Source organism: Felis catus, chromosome B4 (assembly GCF_018350175.1).
Source record: "Felis catus isolate Fca126 chromosome B4, F.catus_Fca126_mat1.0, whole genome shotgun sequence".
Classification (NCBI taxonomy): Eukaryota; Metazoa; Chordata; class Mammalia; order Carnivora; family Felidae; genus Felis; species Felis catus.
Genome location: NC_058374.1, coordinates 110,970,877 through 110,995,071, shown reverse-complemented (window position 1 = coordinate 110,995,071; position 24,195 = coordinate 110,970,877). Strand labels below are relative to the sequence as shown.

The 24,195-nt window shown below is 37.6% G+C and overlaps 1 long non-coding RNA gene and 1 other non-coding gene across 3 annotated transcripts in view; one reads left to right on the top strand and one right to left on the bottom strand.

Annotated features, from left to right (window-relative positions):
* Positions 1-2,099: 2,099 nt before the first annotated feature.
* Positions 2,100-24,195, bottom strand: part of LOC123386669 — a 174,717-nt gene continuing 152,621 nt past the window's right edge. Inside the window, exons 2-4 of one of the 2 annotated variants that reach the window (XR_006600928.1) lie at positions 19,121-19,273; positions 6,451-6,630; positions 2,100-3,813 (exon numbers count right to left, since the gene is read on the bottom strand). This is a non-coding gene — a long non-coding RNA (uncharacterized LOC123386669). Of the gene's footprint in view, positions 3,814-4,982; positions 6,631-19,120; positions 19,274-24,195 lie in introns of those variants that run through there. The other variant, XR_006600927.1, reaches the window with a different exon arrangement.
* On the top strand, positions 3,284-3,387 carry LOC111561541. Its single transcript, XR_002744190.1, has one exon. It is a non-coding gene; the product is annotated as a U6 spliceosomal RNA (small nuclear RNA).

The window sequence follows — 24,195 nt, the reverse complement described above, 5'->3', positions numbered from 1 at the left end:
CACTGCCTATTCATTCATTTACACAAGTAGTTATGGAGCAGCACTGCTACAAGAGATCTTTGCTCTCAAGAGGTTCTTTCAGGTTGAGTGATATAAATTGCCAATGATAATGTAAACGGCAATTACAGTGGGTAAATACAGTTTAGAAGCCAGCAGGACACCAATAAAGGCATTTAACTCAGACTTGGAAGTGATCTTAGAGCCCTGAAGACCTGAGAGAAGGGTTCCTTTGGGTGCATAGAATTCTACCAGCCACTGCAGGGGAGAAGAGTATCTAAAGCAGAGTATTCTAAAACAAAGAGTGCATGGCCCATTTGAAGGGTTAAGAGTAGTTCCATGTGAGAAACTGTGAGGGTTGAGGAAATAACAGGGACTGAGGCTGGAGAGGTAAGCAAGGGCCAGATCATGATGGCAGCCATGGTAAGGAGTTTGGGGTCTTAATTACTCTGTGGGAAAAGGAGAGACATACAAAATCTTAAACAGATTACTATAGTCAGATTTGCACCTTGGACACACATCACCCTGACTATAAGGCAAAGGATGGACTAGAGGTAAGCAAATCACCTAGGAAATGATTAAAGTAATCTAAGAGATAGTGGTGTCCCCTATCCAATGGGGAGAAGTAGATGGAATAAGGAAAAATTTAGGAGTAAATTAATAGGACTGAATGATTTATTTGGATGAGGAGGTAAGCTAAGGGAAAGGAAAGAGTCAAAGATCATGCCCCAGATTCCGGTTAGAAAACTGGGTAGATAGATTTGGGAGTGTTGAGTGTTTGGTGTCAGGCAAATACTTAAAATGAGATTTCTAATAGAAAATTACATTTACTCAGTGGGGATGGGTGTATAGGTGAAAGGGGAGTATTTTATCATCAAAAACTCTTTCATTTGTGAATGACATAAAACCTCACTCAAGCAATCAAGGAAATGTATTGGCTCACATTACAGAAAAATCCAGATGTATATTTAAGGTTTCAGACCCATCTGCATCCAGATCCAGAGACTTAAATGAATTAATCAGGATTCCATTTTTATGTGCTTTCCACAGTGATAGCCTCATTTTTCTGACCCCCAGCAACCAGCAACCCTGTGCTTATATCATTTTCATTGCCCAGCAACCTCAGCAGACAGAACATAATTATTCCTTGATGGCTTCAACATAAGTCCTAGCAAAGAATCTCTTGGGCTCTATTTGACCTGATTTAGGTCATGTGGATATCTCTAATTTAACCCCTGTGGCCAGATTGAAGGGGTGAAAATGTCTACTGCAGTGATGTAAGTCACACTTTTGTAAGATAAACATGGGAAAACTGAGAAAAATAGCGAGGCAGGTGGTAGGAAATTAAAGCACTGGGAAACAAACGTGACTATACTCAAGAGGGAGGAAATGGTCAGGTGTGGCTAATGACAGAGTTCAGTCAACTAAGAAAAGAATTTAGAAGATTAGTTTGGTTTAGCAAAAAAAATGATGATTTATAACCTTGGCAAAGAAGTTTCAATACGCGGTAGGTCAGAAGAGAAAACAGAATGACACACATGAGAAACTGGTAAAGTGGGGGAGGCTGGGAGAATAGACAACTCTTTTGACGGTGAGGAAGAGGTAAGCAGCGGGATGGTGGTCACGTTCACAATTGCAGCTGCATTATTCTGGGAGCAAGTAAACGACCACTGACAGTCAAAATAAAGGGTGGCTGCCACCACCACTCTCAGCATCTCCTGGCTCTGCCCCTGCATTTTTGCCATGCAAGCCTGGTGTCTCATTTTGAGGCAGAGGAGAATGACACTCACCATCTTGACAATAACAACAATAAAAGATAGTCAGTGACAGAAACAATGGCCACATTAACTTCTAACATAGCAGGGCAGAAGGGATTTGAGACTATTTAAGAATGAAAGAAAGAGGGGCACCTGGGTGGCTCAGTCAGTTAAGTGTCCAACTCTTGATTTTGGCTCAGGTCATGATTTCACGGTTCATGGGTTTGAGCCCCATATCGGGCTTTGTGCTGTGTCAGCAAGAAATCTGCTTGGAATTCTCTCTCCCTCTCTGTCTACCCCTACTCCACTCATGCTCTCTCCCTCCCTCCCTCTCTCTCCCTCTCTCTCTCTCTCTCTCAAAATAAATCTTTAAAATTTTTTTAAAAAGAATGAAAAAAGTATATATGACACAGTAATGACTTACCAGGATTTTTAATGAAGCCTATTCATTTCTAATTTATAAGAATCCATCATTAAATTTTTTAGGTCCATTTATAATATTCATGTGTGTGTCAAAATGGCACTGTAGTTATTAAATGGGCTTTGGAATTAGATTCAAAAGTGGCTCTAATGCTACCTACTTGTGATTCTTGGAAAAATTATCAAAGTTCTCTATATCTTGACTTTCTCATTGGCAAAGGATGGCTAAGAATAATAATATCCACTACATACACATGCTCTGAAGATTAAATTACATAATTTAAGAAAAGAACTTATCACCATGAGGATCACATATAAAGTATTCAATCATGTTACTACTATGGCTGTTGTCATTACATCTTTTATTTAGTCCCTCTTCACTGTGCATTAACTAATTAGTATATTTAAATGGTAAGTTTTGTTCAACAATACATGATAATAAGTACAGTGAAAAGTTTTTATCAATTTGTGGCATGCAAACTACACTTTTAAAGTTTATTTATTTATTTTTATTTATTTGAGAGAGACAGACAGTGTGAGTCGGGGAGGGGCAGACAGGGAGAGAGACAATCCCAAGCAAACTCTGTGTTGCCAGCACAGAGCCTGATGTGGGCAGGAACTCAGGAAACCCTGAGGTCATGACCTGAGCGGAAACCAAGAGTAGGAGGCTTTAACCAGCTGAGCCACCCAGGCGCCCTGCAAACTACACTTTTATATTTACATTCCAGTATATTATTTAGTCATCATAAACTATAATAACAAAATGCAAAAGAGAAAAAAAAGAAAGAAAGGAAAAAAACAGGATGCCCATGTTCTTTGTCCAATCAGATAACATTGCTTTTATTAACTTAAAACTCAATTTCTATAGTCATAGCATCTATTAGCACTTACTCATTTTTAGCTCTTTCGCTAAATGTAAATCCATGGTGTCCTTGATTCATGTCCCAGTGAATTCTAGATTTGCACTGGAGCTTGGTCTTGATTTAGTAAATGCCTTCAACTTCTTTGTTTATAAAATGACAACCAAAATATTGGCACTTTAGTGATAATAATGAGGTTCTTTTTCTCACACTATAATTTTCTCCTGATCTGTATCAAAAGACTATTGAGTGATTGCTTCGCCAGTACATATACTAAAATTGGAAGCATACAGAGATTGGCACAGCCTCTGTGCAAGGATGACACACAAATTCATGAAGCATTCCATAAAAAAGACAAAACAAACAAACAAACAAAAACTACTGATGAAGAAAAAAAAACCTAAATTATGGTTCTGACCGCTAATGATGAATTTACAGCATAGTAGCATCTCACATGGGAATTAGTTTTAAGGTTAGTACTTAAGGTAAAAATGAAATGAAATAAATAATGCCCTTGCAAATGAACTTCCAGTAAAATATCCATTAAATCCAATACAGTTTTCCCTCCGGTCTTAGAATAGAGCTGTTTTTTTTGGTTAAGCAACAGGCGACAGTTGGCATTAATGTCTCAGAATAAAAGTATTTACTGCATGTTTAAAAAATGAGGATTACAGTTACTGCAGCAAGATGCTTACACTCAGGTAGTTGAGAAGGAGATAACTGGGGAATTGCAGATTCGTATCTTCCATTTCATGCTTACTGGGGGCTGTAAGCTCATCCTGTGGACAGTGGATACAATTAGCTGATCTCTCTCTCTGCACATGTATAATTGAATTTATTTAAGTTACGGAAGCATACCATGCTACTTCTTTATCATGTTTAGCAGATGACATCAGTATACTAGATCCTTTAACATGTTTGAGCCATCTTTTCATAACCATATATGAGAGTTAGGCAGTATCACTAACAAGTTTTTTTTTTAACGCATTGATTGAAACCAACCAACCAATAAAGAAAAAATACTAACAATTTGGCAGAAGTATTGGCCAAAGTATGCCACAAGTATAACAATGACAAAAGATAAATCATAGGATCAAAATATTTAGACTAGTTGTTTTTGGGCGCTTCCAGTGTAGCTGCAATGCACAAGAATCTGGAAACATCTTTGTCTTTTTGATATGGGGGTGGAAGAGCTTGGGAAAAGGGGTATTACAAAGCTACATGACCACATGGAATGCACTAAGTGGTGCTGCATATGCTGAAGTGAAATTATCTTGGTAATTGAGATAGAAGTATTGCCTGCAAAAGCAGAATTCTCCTACCAATACAGCTTTAGAAGATATCCAAGCACACATTTTACATATTGTACCACTAATATTCCTTTTTTTGTGTGTGTTTGCTAGGAGCAATGTTATTTAACCTATACAAATATACTACAGATGAATAAATGGTGTATTGGACTCTACAGTTAAAATTGAAAGATTAGCATTTTTTTTTCCCTTTCGGAGGATGGACTCACTATATGGTCATATATGGATAGACTCATGGGCTTCTATGCAAATAAAATAACAAAGAGTATGTATGTATGTATGTATGTATGTATGTATGTAGGCAAAATGGAGAAATGCATTCTCTTTTTTCTTCCTAGGCCTATACTGACTTATGTTATCTTGATAGGTCCACTTTTTTGGCTATTATTTTAAGTAGTTAACATGCTGTTGCAAAAATTTATTTGAGGAAAATGTGTAGACTAAGATTCAAAAAAAAGGAGGAGGGGCACCTGAATGGCTCAGTCGGTTGAGCGTACGACTTCGGCTCAGGTCATGATCTCATGGTTTGGCTCCTGGGTTTGAGCCCGGCATCGGGCTCTGGGCTGACAGCTCAGAGCCTGGAGCCTGCTTCAGATTCTAGTGTCTCCCTCTCTGTCTGCCCCTCCCCCACTTGTGCTGTGTGTCTCTCTCAAAAATAAATAAACATTTAAAAAAATTAAAAAAAAAAGAAAAAAGGAGGAGGATGAAAAAAAGGAAGAAAGGAAGAAAGAAACAATTAAGTATTAAGTATATTACTTTACTTATGAAAGTTGTAATAAACTGACAGTGGAGTAAAGTCATATGGTTAAATAAACTACAAAATTTAAAAACCACAACAAATTAAATCTAAAATAATAACAAACACCCATTTTTGTCTCTCTGTGTGTGTTTAGAAATGTTAACACTTACTAAATAGAGTAATATTTTGAGGACATCAGAGTTGAGTTTATTTTACTTTGTAAAATATATGTTTCCCTTACAGAGATGTCTGGAGTGTAATAAATCACTGTTTGATTATAAAAAGCCCTCAATTCAGAGTAATGTAAGTAAGTCTTAAATGACAAGTACATAGATTTTTCATGCATTTCTAATTCTGATGTTAAGGCTGAATTATGATGAATCAGGTTTTAATTAGGCATTTTGTAAATAAAGCACTAAAATCTTTTTCACATAAATGAATGGTACAAAAAAATATCACTGCAAGGGAGTTTTAAAGTACAATACTTAATACATACTCTCTGGACTAGCATACTTCTGGACTAGCCTACTTCTGAAGGAAGGAAGGAAGGAAGGAAGGAAGGAAGGAAGGAAGGAAGGAAGGAAGGAAGGAATTTAGGAATATTTTTTAGAAGTATTCTTCCCTAGGAACTTCACTGAAAATTCTGAAAAACCAAATAAAGTACATTCTGTAATGTCAGTGACTTTATACTTCTTATCTACATTCAAATAAAAGTTGTAATCAATAAGAAATAATTGTTTAAATAGTGATTTATTTGAATATTGCTTGTGTATATATTCTCTCATTTGATATTAAAAAATTTAAGCTAGTATTACTTTAACCTTCCTTCACCCCAAATATGTAGATGAAACTCTGTTTCAGAAAGTTAAGTAACTCACCAAAGATTATACACTTTTGGAGAGGGTGTTGAGGGAGAGGCCGGTCTCTGATTACAAAGCTCTTTACTCTGTACCACACAGAAACCTTGTTATTTTTAAAAATGAACCATCTCTAGGATTGGTTTCTAGAAGTCTAGATTCCATACTAATATGTCAGTTTTTCCAGACAGATTTCATGGGCTGGCTGGAGGTGGGAAGACAAGAGAAGATGAGGTTCTTGGATTCTTTTATGTTCCACTGCTTCTAGTGTTAGCCACAACAGAGACAAACAATGAAAGTAACAAATAGAAACTGTTCCTGGACCCTGATTTTAAATTGCATACTAGTTGGAGGGAGCACATGTTTTCCGTTTTCCCAAGTTCTTTCCTTAGTCTTTTCTCTCTTCTTCCACTGGCCTGTTCTTACAAGAGGAGGGGGAGGAAGCTGGGAGAGGAGGAGGAAAGATACCTATCTGTGAGAGTGAAAACAGGGATCACAGGGCTCCCTTACTCAGATTCCACGTGGCTTTTCAGGATCTGCCTATCCTCAGGCCTCTCTCATCCGATTCGGTTCCCCTTCTGTTCACCAGGTCAGAGCTGTTTGCCGCACAGAGGCAGGTTGGGACCTTCCTTGTGATCGGTTGGGTTATCTTGATGCACTGGAAGTCAATAGGTGGCTTCTAGATCTAGACTGGAGAGAGGAAGTACCAGAGGCTCATTTTAACCCACCAGCTTGCGTTGTGCTTGCCAGTATACGACTGCTCATTTATCTCTGCTTCCCAGTTCAAAATTCAGGAGGGTTGACTAGACATCTCCAGAATCCCAAAATACTTGTTTTATTGTCATTGTTGCTACTAAGAAAGCAGAATATTCTGAAGAGAATATATTAATAAAGTTTGGTCCCTTGAAAGACTCTAAGATAATTTTAAGAAAGTAAAAAAATGTGTTATGTTTTCGATTTTCTCCAGTGACTGCAATAACTAAAATGGGAATATTTCCAGACCTTGCTTTTGGGAACATATAAATCAAAGGCAGTAATAAAAAAAAAAACTGGATAATTTTGTAAGTTTCGCAGCCTGACAGTATTCCTTTAAAAACTGCAAATCTTTGACACATTATAGTTTAAGAATATGCTTTCACATGTCTAATTGCTAGCTGATAGAAAGACATGAATCTGCTTGGAATCCAAAGTTTCCATCTGTCTAGCTGATCGCTTCAATGTGAGTTTGCTAATAATGAATTTTATTTTAAAAAATGAACATACTACATTAGCATATGAAAATGTGTTTTTCCTTTTTTCTGAAGGTTTTAGTGTGATTATAACCTGCAAATCACCTAATCCCAGATTCTTCAGCCTAGATCGCTTTCCCTGGCCAGGCACTCTTGCAGCAGAGTGAATCCTCTGCTTTTTTTTTTTTTTTTATGTTTATTTTTGAGAGAGAGAGACAGACAGAGCGTGAGTGGAAGAGGGTTAGAGGGAGAGGGAGGCAGAATCTGAAGCAGCCTCCAGGCCTTGAGCCATCAGCACAGAGCCTGATGCAGGGCTTGACCTCACAAACTGTGAGATCATGACCTGAGCTGAAGTCGGACACTTAACCAACTGAGCCACTCAGTCTCCCCCAGCATCTGCTGCTTTTATTGCAGAGCCATTATTTCAGTAGAAGTTGGAAAACTACTGGTGTAATCATGGTTGATGGACTGCATCCCTCAGTAGATTGTTGGTTCCATGAATGAAGGGATCACGTCTGTTTTGTTCACCATATTTCTGTCATCCAGCATAGAGCCCAATATATGACAAGTAAACTTTAGGCAAAATCAACATATCACATTTACAATGCAGATATTAGAATCAACTCTATTTAAACCAAACATTAAAGAAATTTGCAAGGTTGGAGGGGTGCCTGGGTGGCTCAGTCAGTTAAACGTCCGACTTTGGCTCAGTTCATGATCTCACAGTTCATGGATCAGAGTCCCATGTTGGGTTCTGCACTGACAGCTCAGAGCCTGAAGCCTACTTCAGATTCTGTGTCTCCCCCCCCACCCCACCCTCCCGCCTCTCTCTCTGCCCCTCCCCCGCTCATGCTCTGTCTCTCAAAAATAAATAAACATTTAAAAACCATTTAAAATAAATTTGGAAGATTGGATAATTTAATCATTTATGTTTAAAGCAATTATCGTTAGGTATAAGAACTTACTGTTGTCCTTTTGTTATATGTTTTCTCTTGTAGATCCTTTGTTCTTTGATTCCTCTTCTGTTGTCTCTCTTGGTGATTTAGTTAGTTTTCGTGGAGGTATGCTTTGACTCCTCTATCATAACCTTTTGTGAACCTACTACAAGCTTTTCTTTTGTGGTTACCATGAGGCTTACATAATAAGCTTGGTATAGCCTTTTTGAGGTTCAACCTATTTGGGAATTCATGAATCTGGATACCTACTTCTCTCCCCATGTTTGCAAAGTTTTCATCTATTTCTTTAAATAGACTTTCTGTCCCTTTTTATTGTCTCCTTCCAGGATTCCCATAATGTATACATTGATTCTTTTGATCCCATGCCATCAAAAAAAGGTAGACTTTATTTTTCATTCTTTTTTTTCCTCCTAACTAGGTCATTTCAAATGATCTGTCTGAATTCATTGATTTTCTCCTGTTTTGTTGAGTATGCTATTGAAGCTCTCTATTGAATTCTTCAGTTCAGTATTCTTCTTCAGCTTTAGAATTTCTGTTTGTTTGTTTTTTTACTTCTTTGTTGAACTTCTCATTTGGCTCATGCCTTGTTTCCCTAATACTGTTTAGTTGTCTGTGTGTTCTTGTAGTTCACTCAATTTAAGAAGACTATTCTGCATTCTTTGTCAGACAGTTCATAGATTTCTATTTCCTTAGGGTCACTTACTGGAGCTTTATTAGTTTCCTTTGACAGTGTCATGTCTACCTGATCCTTTGTGATCCTTGTATCCTTGCATTGGCATATGTGCTTTTGAGTATAGAGTCTCCTCTACTAGACTTAATAGGTTTGTTGGCAAGGAAAGACCTTAGCCAGTCCTCTTAGCTTGGAGTACTAGATGGATCAGCTGGTAGTATCTGTAAGTAGGCAGGGTTTGCCATTGTGGTCTCTGTGGGCAAGGCCACTGCCCATGCTCTGAGGTCAGGTGAAGAGTGCCATGGTTGGGTTCTGCAGTCAGGCATGATTGTTGTTTGGACTCCCTGACTGAGTGGGGCTACAGCCTGTGCTCCATGATTGCATGGGGTCACTGGCTGGGTTCTGTGTCTGGATGAGGCTGCAGGCTCTGTTCAGCAGTTGGGCAGAGCTGTATGCTAAGCTTCACTGCTGGGTTGGGTGGTAGACTGGACTCCATGGCTGAATGGTACTATGGGCTATACTCTGAGGCTGGTCAGGATCATTGTTCAGGCTCCCTGGTTATCTGGAGCCAGAGAGTATACACAACAGTTGGGCATGGTTGCTGGCTTGTCTTCCTGACCATAAAGCCCATAGGATGTACTCTGCAGCTGCTGAGTATCTGTCACCACTCTTCTCAGAAGGGCTGTCTATGTTCAGCAGTTGGGCTGAAAGGCAAATTTGGTCCCCAATCTGGGAAAACACTATTGGTAGGCATGTAAATTAATACAGTCGCTATGGAAAACAGAATTGAGTTTCCTCAAAAAATTTTAAATAGAACAATTATTTGATCCAGCAATCCAATTTCTAAGCATATGTCAACAAATAAAGGAAAAAAAATGAAATCACTATCTTGAAGAGATATCTGCACCTCCATGTTCACTGCAGCATTAATTTATAATAGCCAAGACAGAGAAACAACCAAAGTGCCCATCAATAGATGAATGGATAAAGAAAATGTGATACACACACACACACACACACACACACACACACACACACACACAGGAATATTATTTATCTGTGAGAAAGTGGGAAATCCTGTCATTTGTGACAACATGGATGAACCTCAAAGGCATTACGCAAGTAAATTAAGTCAGATTGAAAAAAGATAAATACTGTATGATCTCACTTATATGTAGAATCTAAAAAGAAGCTGAAATCATAGAAATAATACATTGGCAGCTGCCAGAGGTGGGGCTACGTGGAGAAAATGGATGATAGTAGTCAAAGGCAAAGTCAAAGTAGTCAAACAAACTCCCAGTTATATGATAAACAAGTTCTGGGGATCTAACGTACAGCATGGTAACTATAGTTTACAATACTGTATGTTTACTTGGAAGTTGCTAACAGTTCTTTCCACAAAAAAAACGTAACTGTGAGGTGATGGATGTGTTAACTAACCTTATTGTGACAATCATAAATATATGTTAAATCATCATATTGTACACCTTAAACTTACACAATGTTATATGCCAGTTATCTTTCATAAAGCTGGGGAAAATTACAATAATTTAAAACATTGCTACTCTTCTCACTTTTTTTTTTATTTTGGAAAATATGCTTGCTTTTCATAGTTGTAGGTTAGCTATGCTAACCAGAGAGAATCAAAATAAATAGTATAGTGTCTGCAACAGAGTAAGTGCTCAATAAAGTACTTTTTAATATCACTATAAATAAAATTATTACTATATGCCCATTCTTGGGACAAATGTGAAAACCTACCATCCAAAGTGATTTCAAAAGCAATATGTTTTTCCAGTCTTGTCTACAGCCCCTCTATCTCATTCTCTGCCTCATCCACAGAAAGGTTTTTGAGATTCCTCCAGAACACCAAATCCATTTGACTTTCTTAGTTTTGCATATGACATTTGTTCTGCCAGGAAGGTTCTTCTTTTCCTAGTTATTAGCACACTAGTTATTAGCCTTCCTAGTTATTAGCCTTGAGTTCAACTTCAAGGCTTCCATGTCAGAGTTAATCTCTGTCTTTTAAAAAATTTTTTTCAATATTTATTTATTTGTGTGTGTGTGTGTGTGAGAGAGAGAGAGAGAGAGAGAGAGAGAGAGAGAGAGAGAGAGAGAGAATGAGCAAGGGAGGTGCAGAGAGAGATGGAGACACAGAATCCAAAGCAGGCTCCAGGCTCTGAGCTGTCTGTACAGAGCCTGACACAGGGCTTGAACCCACCAGCTATGAGATCATGACCTGAACTGAAGTCGGATGCTCAACCAACTGAGCCACCCAGGAACCCTGAGTTAATCTCTGTCTTTTGGCACTTTGAACATAATACTTTCAGCATATTTTACTTCATATTTTATCTTATTTATTTTTACCCCTTTCAAGTCTCTAAAGCAGCGTCTGGCATATAATAAGCACCCAAGAAATGCTTATTGTGAGAACATGTGAATGCAACTGAGTATGTTTTCTTTTTACACAATATGTATTCTTTAAATGGTTCTTTAAATTTGTTTCAATTTTATTTTTCAGGATGGTAGGGCTTTATTTACTAAAAATGATTATAGATGTTGTTAAGGATACCCGTCCTATTTTCTGCCAGACTTCACCAGTGAAGGTGTGCCATAATCTTTGTGTTTTCCAACAGTTGCTGCTAGAACTGGCTTTCTCAAGTACAAAAAAATTAATCAGAGATGATTTTCTCACAGATTATCTAAGGATGAGGCCACTCTCTGGGGTCCCTTGACAGAAAGTCGTTGGTGACTCCCAGCTCAAACTCTTCATAAAGTCCCTTAGTAAATGCTGGCTTTTGCATAGTATGGTAGAGAGGGGGAAAGTCAGAAAGAACTGATGGGACCAGTGGTATGTTTCTTTCTTATCAGCGATAAATTCCTTAATCTCAATTCAGTTTTACTGAGTCCTTTCTAGGCACAAAAATTTGGCATACTGAAAGTTACGAAGTTGCTAAGTGTTAAAACAAGAGCCTTAGAATAAGGTTTATTTGCCAAGCTTCCAATGATGGATGTCTTAATTCTCTGCATGGTAACCTCCAGTTGAAATTGATGTTGGGGCAAAGCTAAGGTACCAAGTAAGCAATGTTCATAGTCCACACTGCTATTTCCAATTGTCTTGTTCAATCTAGAACTGAAGGATTGCGGGGGATGTGGGACTGACAGTGATGAAACTGGGGAGGTACTGGGCAATATGGGAAGGGTTGGTCTCTCTGGCTGGTGTGTTTATGTCATACTTAGCTTCAGCAGCCAGGAGTGCACGATTTTATTCGTCTTAATACCAGCTGTGTTCTATTATTGAAATAAGGTAAATAAGTTGTTGTTATGAGCTAGGTATTAAACAATATCTATATCTATTTATATTTTGCTTCTGGATAGATGGTATAGCACAAGGCTTAGTGGCTTTGATATTGAAGCCAAGTGCCTGGGTCCAAATCTCAGTTGTACCATTTATTTGCTAAGTACCCTTGGGAGGTTTTTTAAAACTTCTCTGTGCCTCAGTTTCTTCATGTGTAAAGTCTCTAATTGTGGACCATACCTCATTGGCTTGTTATTGAGAATGAAATTGGGGTAATACGTGTAAAGTTCTTACAATAGTGCTGATTATACTCACTTTGGCAGCACATATACTAAAAATAGTGCTTATTATTGTTGCCATAACTTTTGTTACCACTATTAATTAGCTATTAATTAGATGTTTAATTCTTCAGTTTCTTTATCTGTAAAATGGAGATAGTGTTTCATATGTTAATGTGAGGATTCAGAGGGAAGAAAGAATATTGGAAAGCACTTAGTACAATGACTAGCAAAATGTATACTCTCAAGATTTTATTCAGGGTCATTAATACTATTATTATTAAAAGTGTATCATTATTATTATTATTATTATTATTATCATCATTAGCTTTCCTTATTCTAGTTCCTAAAGTAGAAAACAGTACTCATGGTTATAGGTAAATTCCTTGGAAAGCTTTCAATTATCTAATATTTCCTGGGATATTGCCTCATATTATAGCTCCAGAACCCAATAAACTATCCCATAAGGACAACTTTCACAGATGATAATACAACTGGGACAAGTTACGGGCTTCTCCAGGATGATTTGCCATAAGCAGAGGACAGGCACATGGACCAATGCCATTGACAATGGACTGCTGCTTTGTTTTCAGGGTGTAGTTGTCAGGGTCCTGGAGAAATTTTACACAAGTGATGTCTGGGGCAGATTACTCCCCTGTTTTGTCACCTTTCCCAAAGTTCTCAGTTCTTATAGTTCAGGGACTGCACTTCTCATAAACTCAAAAAACAGATTAGATTAGAACTGCATATCCATAAAATGTTTCTTGGGAGAGGAAATGAAAAAACTGGAAACCATTTTTAAAGCACACATTTCTGATTAATAACAATGCAAGTGCCATGTTTGAGTTAAGGAAGAAAGAAAGGGAGAGAAAAGGAGATGGAAATCGTCAACTAACTGGTAGAGCTTAGCTAAGCCTTTGAGGCTCCCAGAAATGCATTATTAAGCATACATTCCAAGCCTGAAATGTGAATATAGATTCTTTATGTCTCAGTATGGCATGCTGGGTTATAGGCTTTTGTAGCTAAGGGGGGAAAAAACCAAAAACCAAAAACAAAAGATTGGTTTAAGTATTGAGATTATAACACCAAAGCTTACACAAATACAAATCAATCTTAGAACAACATTTGATATTATCAGACCTATGAACAAGGTAACCATATCCAGCCTCTAAAGTCTCTGAAAAGGTGTGGTATTGAGTAAGAAATGTCTGTCCTCACATGAACTCATTGTACAGGAGAAGGATTTAAAAGTAGCTCTATTTTTAAGAAAATGGGCAAACTCACCAAAGAGAGATATCAGATACTTTCAGGTGGCTTAAGCCCTGGCTCTTACAAATACATTTCAATGCTCAGTTCAGTGACATCGTATGGTTGGATTTGGAAGGCTTTTGCCCAAAACCAAAGGAGTGCAGCCAATATGTGCAACAGGATCAGTTTTACTTCATTTCTGTAATTCAGCCCTGTTCAGACTGACAAAAAAGAAACCTGAAAGGTTTAGGCTTACAGTTAAAGACAGGGTTTTAAGCTTGGCTGTCCTATAGCTTGTGATGTGATAGGAAAGTCACAGCGGGCATAGGAAGTGTGCCAAATGAAAACCAATGTGCACAAGTGAAAAGGGACACTAAGCCAACAATAAGGGATAGGCACACCTTTATGTAGGGATCATCTCAGTCTTTCTGAATGCTATGGAAGGTAAAGAAGATTTTCAAGATTTTAGAAGGTAGGTAGACCCATTCTCTTAGTGAGAAGCAAACATGCTTTTAGGAATTCCTAGAAATGACTTTATGAAAGTAATTTTATGAATAAAAGATGATTTCTAGAATTCATTATGAGTTCAGAGAGCCACTAGTTTTTAGGGTGTGTTCAGGAAGTTATACTAAAATGAGTACATACACTCATGAGGTAAATTTAAAAAAACATGGATTTTTCTTTCTGAGGAGTAGAGAGTATTTTCTATGAGAAGAGCTTTTAGCCCTTTTAGCTGACATGGAATTCATGAGGACAGGTAGAGCAGTGGTATGCAGAACCTCATTGCTTTTGTCACTTTCCAGCATGCATTCACTTACTTCTCCCTTAGTTTCTCTCAAGCCTGATGCGTTATATAACTTATGCTATTTTACAATAGCTCAACCAGACCTACAAAACAGGACCACTTCTGAAAGACTTTCTCTTGCTATTTATTCACCAGGTTTGGCTGCTTGTAATATTTTACTAAGACACTCAGACTAGCTTTTTTTTTTTTTTTAGTATGATAGGCCATGTTTAATGACCCATTGCATCACTATTTCACTCCCCTCACCAAGGGAATGAAATGGATGTGAAAATCTGGCCAACAGGACCTCATCATCAAATAATATTTATTAATCCTTTCATGTGTTTGGGGAAGGTGTTCAATATCTATTTTTCAATAATTGATTGATATTTATTATGTCCTTACTACATTTTCAGGCACTTCTAGTAGCTAATCATATACCTTTCTTTAAATTACTAAGCAATTTATCATCATAATATCTCTAATATTCATTTGTCAAAAACTCATGCATTTTGTATATTTGAAAATTTTTCTCCCATGAGCCAGATATTATGCTAAATGTTTTATGTACATAATTTTTAGTATTCCTCAAAACTTCTTCAGAGTAGGAATTATCACCCTTTTTTTAGAATGGAGATATTGAGGCCCATAGGCATTGCAGGACATACCTTAAGCCACAGATCTACTAGTGGGGAAGGGGCTTTCCGAATCTAAAATTTTGAGGTCCCAGCTCACCTCCTTTTACTAGATCACAAGCTTAGGAGTTGTTGTCAACCATTATTGAAAAGTCTTCATAGTCAGGGAAACATAGCTTGGGATTTCACTGACTAGTATGGTGCTTTCCAATTCATTCAACATATTTTTACTTGGTCTTTGATTAAATTAAGATGTTAGTCATTGATTTTAGACAATGAAACAGCAGGACTATGGGCTGGACAAAGAATGGAACTAAAAAAAAAAACCCAGAGGAAGGAAAAATTATCTGGCAATAAAATCTATGTGTATGTGAAAAGGAAGACCTGTAGACAGATAATACTTGTGACCTTAGAATTTGAAAATTCTTCTTAGTAGGGGAATTCTCCAAGGAGAAATGAAATGTTCACAAAGTGACCTGGATTTTTTCCTCTTCCTAGTCTCCTTTACTCCCTGCCTCTTTCTCTCCTTTTCTTTTCCTTTCTTTCCTATCACATTAATTAATTACTGATATACAAGGTTCTATGTTATATGCTAGGACTATAATGATGAATCCTGGAAGACACACATGTAAAATGTACGTGCTAAGGAAGCAAAATGGCAGTTAAAATTGCCAAGGTAGAGAATTAAGTAAAGAGAACTGAGCAAATTAAATATATAAATATATAATTCATATATATACCTGTATATCTATATCTATATATATAGATATCTCCAAAATTTTAATTATATATGTTGTACATATGGACACATATAACAAGAATACACACACACACTATTTGCCTTAGGAAAAGAAGCTTCTTGAGAGCATGGACCATGTGTTATATTTAACTTTTTAAAGATCATCCACTGAATTTGTCTTATCCCTGATAACTGATCCTCAATAAATACCTAAACTACTCTCTTTGGTGAATGCTTAAGCTGACAACTTCTTATTCCCTTCAGTTTCATTTTATCTATGAGTTTTAAACTTTTAATTTATGTTGAAATTCTACTCAAGACCTCTACTAACAATACTTATATAATGTCTATTGCTTCACAATTTTCAAAGTATTGTCACACAGTAATCTCATTTTTTTAATTTCTTAAGCAGTCTGGGTTATCATTTTTCAGATGAGTAGACAAAGGTCATAAAAGTCTTTGTGGCTTTCTGGTGGTCATTCAGCTGAAAAAGGGACATCCAAATCCCGGGCTTCCAAGCCCAGAGACTATTACATTAAAGTGACTCTATGAGAAAATATTTAAAGTGAGACCCTCACATTTCATAAGCCTAAACGAAAACAAAAACAAAAACAACTTTCCTTTCACACAACAGAGTAAGTGGCAGTGTGGGCTTTATAGATAGTCAGACCTGGAGTCACTATTTACCAACTTAAAGTCTTTGGTGGAGTTAAAATTAAACTTCCTGAATTTTATAATCTCCATATTTCAAAAAGTGAATAATAACTACCTCAGAAGATCTGTTGTACAGATGGTATGAGATCACATGAGGGGCTGGATCACACTAGGCACCCCAAAATGGAAGGTGTTATTATTATCAGAGAAATAATCTACATGATTAAGGCAAATCAAGGAAGGACAAGTTTTGTATATTTAATCTGCTCAAGGAATCATCAAGGAAGAAATGGAAATTAAATTGGCTTTTAGAGAAAGATTAGCTCTGTGTTGGCCAAAAAGAGAATTCCAGACAGAACTCTGTCCCCAGAGGGAAAGAACAAGTAAGACAGGAAAGATAATGGTGAAAATGGAGGAAAATGAGATGACTATTCCAACCAGAGAATACTTATGTTGGGAAATAAAGGAAATAAAGCAAAATAGTGAAATGAGAGGCGCATGTGTGGCTCAGCTGGTTAAGCATCCAACTCTTGATATCGGCTCAGGTCATGATATTACGGTTTGTGGGATAGAACCCAGGATCAGGCTCTGTGCTGACAGTGTGGAGCCTGCTTGGGATTCTCTCTCTCCCTCGCTTTCTGTCTCTGCTCTCTCTCTCTCTCTCTCTCTCTCTCTCAAAATAAATAAATAACCATTAAAAAAATAGTGAAATAAAATCAGTTTAAGGGGCTTGGATTCCATGTTGAGAAAAGGTGACTCTTAATTTGCCTTCTATTAACTTCTGAGACAGGGGATAACATAACAGAAGTGATGTTTTAAGGAAAAGAGTTCTAAATCTTAGTACATGTTGGGTGAAAGAGTTCAAAACGAAACCATGTCAAAGGTTATTGCAATTGGTAAAACAGATGTCAAATGGTCAGCTTAGCCTAGTGGAAAGCAGACAAAATATTTTCTGGTGTGTTTCCTCAGATGTCCTACTGGAACTTCAAGATCAGCCTTCCCACAACTGCCTCAAATATGACTTCTATCCTTTGTCATCTCTCCTTGTCCCACCAACCACTTTGTTACCCAAATCTAGGAATTATCCTTAATCCTATATTATCCCATCAAGTCAAACACTCAGTCATACAATCCTGTCAGTTCTGCTTGGTAAATAACCTCTCTTCCAATTTCATGGCCACTGTGAGTATTCACTGAACATCTACTCTGCAGTAGGCACTGGGATACGGGGGGGACAATATGGCTTATGGCATAGCACAGAAGGCCAATATTGAGTGGATATTCTGGGTGTGATCATTGATACAGAGAAGTGTAACATCTTATTGTGTATTTCAGGGCTATGAATCCTGATCTGAATGGTCAGTGAAACCTTGTCTGGAGAAGTAATATTAAAACTAAAACCTAAAAGATGAGAAGAAGCTAAGTAATTAAAGAGAAGAAAAAAAAATCCAGAAAGAAAGGAATATCATCTGCAGTGGTCCTGACTCAGTAAAGGATATGACATCTATGGGAAAAACAGAAACTTTCATGGAACTGATAGATTGCCTGTTCTATGTATCTTTCACTGAACGACCAAAATAATTTTCTCATTTTCTTTCCTTTTCCCTTGAACTGCTCTCATCAGTTTTTCAACTTGCTGCTAGAATGACCTTTATAAAATGCACAAATTCCACAGTGGTTCCCCACTGCCTATTCAATAGAGATCAAATTCCCAGTAAGGTACATGGGGTCTCCCAGTTTTCTTCCCTGTACCTTCCACTTCCACCAACCCAAAGGGCCAATAATACTATTTTTGTCTTTTCAAATGAGTAATGCCTGTTCACCTACATATACTTTTGCTAAACACTATTTCTCCAATCTAGAATGCCTTAGTCTGTTTGGAAAACTCCTACACATCCTTTAATGGAACTCATGTGCCACATTCTCTACTTTTTTCTGTTTGTTTGTTGTTTGTTTTGAGAGAGAGAGAGAGAGAGAGTCCATGCACACATGCAAGCAGTGGGAGGCAGAGAAAGAGAGAAAGAGAGGGAGAATCCTAAGCAGGCTCTGCACTGGGGCTCAATCAATATGGGGCTCAATCTGACCATTGTGAGATCATGACCTGAACCAAAATCAAGTCAGACGATTAACCACCTGAGCCACCCAGGCAACCTTATGCCACATTCTCTAAACCAGAGGTCATCAAACTGTAGTCCATGAGCCAAATCCAATCCTCTGTCTGTCAATGTATGATCTATTAGCTAAAAATGGCTTTTACATTTTTTAGAAGTTGAAATATATTTAAAGAAGAATATTTTGTGATATGTAAAAATTATATCAAATTTTAATGGCCATTCATGCAATTTTATTGGAATGCATCCATGCTCATTTGTTGACAGATTGCCTGTGGCTACTCAATACGTACTTATTAAATGAACAAATGAATGAATGTAATGGGGTCATGGCCATGGAAGATGAGAATGACTGTGGATTGTGTTGAGCACTAAACTGACATTTAATACACACATCACAAATTTGTGATGCTTTCCTTTATTATTTTCAGCTGCATTTTTAAAATGTAATAAAACAAGAAATTATTTGCATTCAAATGCCAGAATATATATGTAAGAGATATTTGACTAAACAGGAAAGGCTACATTGCATATTAAGGTCTTATAAGCTCTAGTAACTAACTCTGAACTTTTATTACCTGGAGACCATTTCTTGACTTTCATGGGAGCCATTCTGGGCAGTATATTCACACTTGCTGATGCCTTTGTGTGCTCTTGGGCCAACTTCTCATTTCATCTTTTCTTACAACTGACTTATTTGCCTTCTGCACATGAGGCTGCATTTAATTAGGCTGAAAAGCAAGAATAGATATTATCACAATGTAATAAATGTAAAACAATCCCTACACTTAAGCGCACACACACACACAGTCCACAGAATATGTAGGGAAGAAATTTTTCTCAGCTGTGAATGCAATGGAGACCTCAGCCTTAATCTAGGAAATATCTATTGCTAAGATTTAGACCAGGCTAGTTATGTTCATTGAAATGCTGAAATGAGATCTCCAGAAATTTCTCTCCATGAAGGATTTGTGAAGCCCTCTGGGAATTAATTCATTTTGAGCAAAAAGAGAGTTGGAAAAACAAGTTTAAGACAGTGGCAGAGCTTTGGCAGTCAGAGAAGAGATGATTCTGAGAACAGGCGGATACTGGCTCTGTCAGCCAGACCAGGCTCCATGGTCTCACGTCCCTAGATGTGAATGTTAAACCCAATAGCATACTTTCTTAGAATCTCCATATGACGTGGAGTCATAAGCAGCACTGCTTTAGTTTGTCTTTAGACAATGTATGAAAAAAAGTGGGTGTGGAGAAGGAGAAAGACCTTTTTCTCTCACTTGGCAGCCTTGAGTCTGGAACATATCCATGCCTCAGTGGCAGTGACAGGGGCACAAGAAATGGTCCTGGCCACTTAAAGAGGCACCTACAGAGAAGTTCTGTGGAAATAAAGTTGTACCTAGTACAAGCATTAGCATAAAGTCAGCACCAGGGCCTGTAGAAACACAGAAGAGTGCTATAAAAATCTGGAGAGTTAAAAGTTTCCTAGAGGGTGGACTAGCTAACCTGAGACTAAATGAAAGAGTGGGGAGGTACAGGAACATCTACTACAAAGGCTTGGCCATGATGAAGGTCATGGCCCATTTGGGAAACTGCAACCCATTTAATTCTGACCACAAAGCTTTAAAGTGGGTACAATTATTATCTTCATGTACAAATGAAAAACTGAGACATAGAGAAGTTAAGAAGCTTACCTTAAGTTACACAGCTTAAAAGTGGCAGATATAGGAGCTAAACTCAAGCAGTATGACCCTAGGTCTGTCATCCTAACCTCTACTGTATAACATTACTTGTCCAGTCCAGGACCTCATTACATAGTAATTATACTGAAGAGAGGTAGTTTTGTTGACTTTTGTTCAGCTAAATTTCAAGTATGCAATTCTTTCCCCCAAGTCCCCCTTTAAGAGAAAAGGATATTTAAAAGTACACCAAATGGTTTTAGGAATTTGGTCAAAAGCTAATGCACTCCATATATATAGACCCGGTCCTTTTAAAACGTGTGTATTCTATACCTTTTACATTTACTACTTTAATTCTAATTTTTAAGAGCCATTACTGGCATCTCTCTTAAATATAAGGAAGCTAAATGTTAGAGAGGTTAATTATTTTTTCCATTGGTCCCTCCATGGCAAAGCTCAAAGCTCAGACTAAATCCAGGATACCCAATGTCCTTGTTTGTTCCACTTTTTTCCACTCCATTTACTCAAAGAGCAAGAAACATTAATGTGGTTATTGGAAAAGAACCATTCCTTAATTAATAGAAACAGTTTTTGGGTGTGCACTCTGTGGAGGTGCCATGCTAGATCCTGGCAATGTAAAATGAATGAGTCACAGTCATGGTCTTCAAAGATAGACATGTGGAAGGGGGATGTGAGCACAAATAATCTCCATACCACATGAGCAGCCCCTCCCCAAACAAGATAACCTGTGGAAAAAAGTAAACCCAAATCTAAGGGAGGGATTCAGGGTAGTTTCTTAAAAAGAGGTAACAGTTGAGTTGCATCTTGAAATGCTATTCATTTCACCAGAGAGTAGGATTCTAGACAACAGAAACAATACAGATCAATCATCAATTGCTCATTTAAAAACCACAATGGGCCAGGGCCATATGCTGCATACTGGAGTACAAGAGTGGGCAAGATAATCAGGTCCTCTGCCTGGGTGCATCTTTTATTCCACTGGGAAATTTGAAGGGTTAACTATGAGTCATTTGCCTTTTAAAAGCACAATGAAAATGTTTGGTAAGAACATTTAATTTGGGGAGAAGAGGGAGGCAGAGACACTTCTCAGGAAATGACACTGGAGTTAGAGCCTGGAGGATAATAGAATTATCTACTCTAAGTGGAAAACAGAAGACAGAACATTAAGAGGCAATGACTATGCCGTGTCTAGTGGCCCTGAGGCAATAATCAGCTATGCATGAAGGTGAGCTGGCTTGGACATAAACAGTAGGTACAGAAGTAGCCTAAGATGGCTCCAGATAGGTAGGCAGGGACAGGTCAAGGAATACCTGTGGGCAACATCAGTGAAGCCATTGAAGAATTCAAAAAGGGTTTGAGTGAAATGATTAAATTTGTTATCTTAAGATTTACTTTGAGTCCATGGACAAAGCCACAAGGCTGTGAAAGACAGTGGATACTCAGGAATCGAAGATAATTGTCTGAGGCTGGAAATTAGGGCCTGAGGTGGAGAGTCACAGGAAATGCTGGCGGGAGTCAGATCCTGAAAAAACTCCTTTCTGCCTCAAGATAAGACATGCATTTTATCCAGCAAGGAATGCGGATATCTTGATGGTTCATATGCAGGAGAATAAAATGTTCAGAATATAAGAATTATTCCAAGAAGATTCATGTGCATCCACGATATGGTAATTACTGATACAGATAATGGATTGACAGATTTTAGAAGTATTTTATAAAAAAGATGGAAAGAAAAAAAAAACTGTGCATTTAAACTAACCCGAACTGTAGGCACCTGGGTGGCTCAGTTGGTTAAGAGTCTGACTCTTGGTTTCGGCTCAGGTCATGATCTCACAGTTCATGAGTTCGAGCCCCACATCAGGCTCCGTGCTGACACAGCAGAGCCTGCCTGGGATTCTCTCTCTCACTTTCTCTCTGCCCCTCCCCTACTTGTTTTCTCTCTCTCTCTCTCTCTCTCTCTCTCAAAATAAGTAAATAAACTTAAAATAAAAATTTAAACTAACCAGAACTGCCTAGTTAACCTTTCCAGTTATTTGAAGTTTGTTGGAAGTCTTCAAACGTAGAAAGAGACAGACTGAGACATGGCAGAGAAGGGCAATTAAGACCTTGCCATACAATGCCTAGTGGGATGGACTTACTGGTAAACCTATGTGAGCTCCCCAAGGAACTGCCTGGGCATATACCAGAATACAGCCTGCCTATGTGATGCAACCTAATGCTGCCTCTACTTGCTACAATTTTGCTTTATGCCTCTGGGTGGTAATTACAGATTGTTTGATCTTAGTCAGTAAAATACTCTTCAATTTCCCCCGAAGACATCAGAGATGTATATACTACAGTAAAAATATTTTCCCATGCCACTGTTTGAATTTCAAGCATAGATTTCTACTCATTTAATTTCTAGCTACTTACACAGGCTTTTTTTTACATATAAACTGAGTGCAAATCAAAAATATAAGAACATTACTCATGTTGCTGAAGGTAACAATGGATGGATGTCCAGTAAATACACCTACTCTTATGGAAGTGGCTGTTGATAAGGTTCATGAAGGTTAACGTCTTGGTCAGTCTATACTGCCTGTTTCCCATGACACAGTCTATTTTTTTTAGCTTAGATTAAACAGATGATGCAACAGACTCCTACGTTCAGAATTTGAGAAGTAACTGAAAATTCAGTGGAATCCTATTGTAATAATTTTCTCAATCACATATCTCATACATAACATGGTCCAAATTCTGCCTTTCAATTCACTGTAACCACTTATCTTAGAGTTTCTCTAAAAAACCGGAAGCGATCCCTTTTTTACACCTCCTATGTCAATATGAAGAGGTGCCATTCTGTCTAACAACTTATGAGGCTGCTGTTGGTAAATGCACTAGTGGCAGTGGTAGACTCAGGACAGAGTCAAAGATCTTGAAATTGTCCAATGATTAAATAATTAAACTTCGCTGATTTATTCACAAGGAATAGGAAAGGAAATCACACCCTGAACTCAGTGTCATTGACACCTTGGAAATGTGAGTCGGTTTGCATCCTTGTTAATTTGATGAAACATATAGCTTTAAATTTGGAAGTTGCATGTTTTCTGCTTACGTCATTACGCTGTATTATGTGGCATTGAATAGCAGGCTAAATAAATACGATTTTTAGATGTGCATGAAACCATTATTGTATATCCATTAAAAATGTCTTTGAAATAAGTGAAAGGACTCATGTTTTGTGTCAACTGTGTTCAGAACACCAGAATCTCTCTATATTATGATGACACGATGTAGGTTTAGTAACGAATATAACTGAAACAGTTTGTAGTAAAACTTGAAGTAATACTCTGAAAATGCATTAGTAATAGTGTTAGGATTTAAATTTTCTCATCAACATAAAAAGCATTAAAATGCTTTGTTTTGTTTTTTTTGGAGAAATATAGAAATAAATCAAGAAGTATGGCAGCGCTACTTTCAAATGGCACATAACCTTGAGGAGAATAGATATGTGTAAGTTAAATAATAGAGGGGCTGAACAGTTTTAGAATAGAAAAAACCACAGAAAAATTGATGTCATGATGCAAATACGTGATTGAATAGGAATCACGTTAGCAATAAAGACATTAAATGCTATGAGGTCATATGCTACAGCGTGCAGTTCATTGGTGTTGTCAAGATTTCATAGGCAAGTTAGAGGTTAAGGGGCACTAAAACACTGCTCGAAAGAGCTAGGAAAAGGAGTTTAGGAAGGGAGAGGTGGAAAATAGGGGGTGGACATGAGTTAATAGACACAAGGGCAAAGAGGGAAGGACATCCAGTATTAATATCAGGCAATGACTAAATGAGTGGGATGCAATTCTCTAGATTCACACATTTATGAAGGTGAATAGCAGGAAGTAGCCTGAAATGTTAGGTAGAGGGAAGCATGGGACTCCTTTAGTCAAATTCTCCTTGAAAATCTCCATTGGTAGTCTTCC